This window comes from Mus caroli, chromosome 14 (assembly GCF_900094665.2).
Source record: "Mus caroli chromosome 14, CAROLI_EIJ_v1.1, whole genome shotgun sequence".
Classification (NCBI taxonomy): domain Eukaryota; kingdom Metazoa; phylum Chordata; class Mammalia; order Rodentia; family Muridae; genus Mus; species Mus caroli.
Window position 1 is genome coordinate 11351540 of NC_034583.1, and position 4696 is coordinate 11356235.

The window sequence follows — 4696 nt, forward strand, 5'->3', positions numbered from 1 at the left end:
TCACAAAAGAACTCACATGATATGTACTCACTGATAAGTGGATATTAGTCCAGAAACTTAGAATACCCAAGATACAATTTGGGAAACACATGAAACTCAAGAAGAATGAAGACCAAAGTGTGGACACTTTGCCCTTCTTAGAATTGGGAACAAAACACCCATGTAAGGAGTTACAGAGACAAAGTTTGGAGTTGAGATGGAAGGAAGGACCATTTCATTTTAACTTTGAAATTATGTCTCCATAAGTTGTTCAAGGCTGCTCTTGAATTTGCTCTTCAGTGCAAGTTGTTCTTGTACTTGCAACCCTTCCAAGCAGCTAGGATTGCAGTACTGTTTCATTAGGCTTGTTTAATCCATCTGCCTAGGCACTCTTGCTACAGGAATACCTTACCCCAGCAGTTACCAACTGCACTTCAGGATGACAGTCTGCTTTTGTAGACACATCCTTAAACCTGCAGTTTTGTTCCAGCCTCCTAGAGAGATCCTGTTCAGAGAAGCTATTAGATGGCATTGCATCTCTTGCACAGTTGTCAGCCTGCAGGATCCTCAGTGAAGAGATCTGGCCTATAATGGGGTTATTTATCTCCCCCTTCTCAGCGCTTTGCACCTGTAGACCTTAGAATCTTGTAAAGAACTGGTTCTGCAGGTCTAGTTCAGGCCCTGTGACTATATTTCTGTCATGATCCTGATGATGCCAAAGCTTTGAGTAGCAATGTCTTTCTCATCCCTCTTTCTGTCTCCAGGTCTGTTTTCTCTACGTGAAGCCTCTTCTACTTCCCCTTCTCTTTGTCTCCTTTTCTGGCAATAATAAGGATTGAACTGAGCCTCTTTCATCCAAGAAAGTGCTCCACTGCTGAGATACATCTGCTGCCCCACTCCTCTTCCTCCTTTTCCTTCTTGAGACAAGATCTTGCACAGTTGCTCAGTCTTAGCCTCTGGATAAGCTGGGACTTCTGGCCTATGCTAGGAGGCATGGTCACCTTCCATTCTTAAACCTCTCATTTCTACTACTTGTTTTTTATTGGCTAGCTTTGCTACTTGACAATTTCATACATGTTTGTAATATATTTGATCTTTCTCCCCATTATCTCCCATGGATCCTTGTCACCCTTCCCAGTTCTTCCCATATTTACAATGGTTGGTTTTGTTTGGAGCCATTTAGTTTAACCAGGGCCATCTGTGTCACCTCCATATAGGAGCTTTTTGAGGTCAGTCAGAACTTGATTGAAGATTATATTCTCACCACTTTCTCAGTCTATCAGTAGCAAATAGTTTAGCAGTGAGGGGCCTCTGAGCCTTTTCCATCCATGTCTGATTGCTCACAGGCTTGCTCTTATGCAGACCCAGTGTAGGGATCTGCAGCCTCTGGAGTTTGTTCATGGTTGTGCTGTATGCAGACATTATTTTATAGTTCCTCTCCTTATTTTCTGGCTTCTACCCTCTCCCCACCCTTTTTGCAGTGTCCCTGGAACTCACAGACATGGCTTGTGCACAGCTGAGTACTCAGCTGTCACTCGCTCTCAACACTTTGTGCAACCATGATTCTATGTATTAATCACTACTAACTAGAGAAGCTTCCCTGATTAAGGCTAGGGGTAGCATTAAACTCTCCTTTGGGCTCTAGCATGCCCAGGATCTCAGGATCATGGGTGAGTAGGACACAACATCTGTTCCAACACCACCAGGAGTAACTGGGACCAGCAGGAGCCAGGGATGCAGGAACCCTCCCCCACCATGGGTGCAAACTCTGCAGCCAATCCCACAGCACTTAGAGGAGTCTCAAATCCCAGGTACTCTAACACAGCCAGGATCCCAGGATCCCAGGATTGCAGGAACCCAGGAGCTTGGTCATACCAGGATTTCAGGGGTCCAGAGCCAGCTTGACTCCCAGGATCTCAGGGTCACAGGATCCCAGAATCACAGGATCACAGGATCTCATAGACAGCTGAACTATAGGAGTTCTGACACAACCAGGATTACAGGAAGGACAGGCTCCAGATAGTGAGGGCATGTAGTACTAGAGATATTCATATGGCCAGAGACAAATGTGAGAACATAAGCAACAGAAACCAAGGTTACTTGGCATCATCAGAACCCAGTTCTCCCACCATAACAAGTCCTGGATACACCATCACACTGGAAAAGCAAGACTTAGATCTAATATCAGTTCTCATGAAGATGATAGAGGACTTTAAGAAGGACATAAATAACTCCCTTAAAGAAACACAGGAGAATACAGGTAAACAGCTAGAAGCCCTTAAAGAGGAAACACAAAAATCCCTTAGAGAATTACAGAAAAACACAATCAAGCAGGCAAAGGAAATGAATAAAACCATCTAAGACCTAAAAATGGAAATAGAAACAGTAAAGAAATCACAATGGGAGACAACCCTGGAGTTAGAAATCTAGGAAAGAAATCAGGAGTAATAAATGCAAGTATCACCAGCAGAATACAAGAGATAGAAGAGAGAATTTCAGGTGCAGAAGATTACATAGAAAACATTGACACAACAGTCATAGAAAATGCAAAATGCAAAAAGCTCCTAACCCAAAACATCCAGGAAATCCAGGACACAATGAGAAGAGCAAACCTAAGGATAATAGGTATAGAAGAGAGGAAAGATTCCCAACTTAAATATCTTCAACAAAATTATAGAAGAAAACTTCCCTAACCTAAAGAAAGAATGCCCAGAAAAGAAATTCCTCCTGTCACACAATAATCAAAACACCAAATGCACTAAACAAAGAAAGAATAATAAAAGCAGTAAGGGAAAAGGTCAAGTAATATATAAAGGCAGACCTATCAAAATTACACCAGATATCTCACCAGAAACAATGAAAGCTAGAAGATCCTAGGCAGATGTCCTACAGGCCCTAAGAGAACACAAATGCCAGCCCAGGTTATTATACCCAGCAAAACTCTCAATTGCTATAGATGGAGAAATAAAGGTATTCCTTGACAAATCCAAATTTACATAATATCTTTCCACAAATCCACCCCTACAATGGATAATAGATGGAAAACACCAACACAAGGAGGGAAACTACATCCTAGAAAAAGCAAGAGAGTAATCTTTTAACAAACCTAAAACAAGATAGCCACATAAACATAATTCTACCTCTAACAACAAAAATAACAGGAAGTAACAGTCACTTTTCCTTAATATCTGTTAACATCAATGGACTCAATTTTCCAGTAAAAAGAGATTGACTAACAGACTGGATACATAAACAAGACCCTGCATTTTGCTCCATACAGGAAACACACCTTAGTGACAAAGATAGACACTACCTCAGAGTGAAAGGCTGGAAACAATTTTTCCAAGCATATGGTGCCAAGAAAAATGTTGGAGTAGTCATTCTAATATTGAATAAAATCAACTTTCACCCAAAAGTTATCAAAAAGTAAGACGAAGGACACTTCATACTGGTCAAAGGAAAAATCTACTAAGATGAACTCCCAATTCTGAAAAATCTATGTTCCAAATGCAAGGGCACCCACATTCATAAAAGAAACTTTACTAAAGCTCAATGGTCACATCGCACCCCACACAATAATAGTGGAAGACTTCAACACCCCACTGTCAGCAATGGGCTGATGATGGAAAGGTAAACTAAACAGAGGCACAATGAAACTAACAGAAGTTTTGAACCAAATGGATCTAACAGATATCTATAGAACATTTCATTCTAGAGCAAAAGAACATACCTTCGTCTCAGCACCTCATGGTAACTTCTCCAAAACTGACCATATAATTGGTCACAAAACAGGCTTCAACAGATACAAGAAGATAGAAATATCACCATATCAGGTGATATTTTAAGGCTGGTCTTAAAATCCTACAAAAACAAAGAAGACACACATGGAAGCTGAACAACACTCTCTACTCAATGATAACTTGGTCAAGGAAGAAATAAAGAAAGAAATTAAAGACTTTTTAGAATTTAATGAAACTGAAGACACATCATGCCAAAACTTATGGGACACAATGAAAGAAGTGCTAAGAGGAAAACTCATAGCTCTACATTCCTCCAAAAAGAAACTGGAGAGAGCTTACACTAGCCGCTCCATAGCACACCTGAAAGCTTTAGGACAAAAAGAAGCAAATACACCCAAGAGGAGTAGACTGCAGGAAACAAACTCAGGGCTGAAATCAACCAAATAGAAACAAAAAGAACTATACAAAGAAGTAACAAAACCAGGAGCTGTTTCTGTGAGAAAATCAACAAGATAGAAAAACCTTTAGCCAGACTAACCAGAGGGCACAGAGACAGTATCCAAATTAATAAAATCAGAAATGAAAAGGGAGACATAACCACAGAAATCCAGAAAATCATCAGATCCTAGTACAAAAGTTTATACTCAACTAAATTGGAAAATCTGGATGAAATGGACAATTTTCTAAACCCATACCAGGTGCCAAGGTTAAAACAGAATCAGATAAACCATCTAAGCAGTCCCATAACCCCTAAAGAAATAGAAGCACTCATTAATAGTCTCCTAACCAAAAAAAGCCCAGGACCAGATGGGTTTAGTGGAGAATTCTATCAGACCTTTAAAGAATACCTAATATCAATTCTCTTCAAACTATTCCACAAAATAGAAACAGAAGGAACACTACCCAATTCATTCTATGAAGCCACAATCAAGCTTATACCTAAACCACACAAAGATCTAACAATAGCAAGAAGCTGG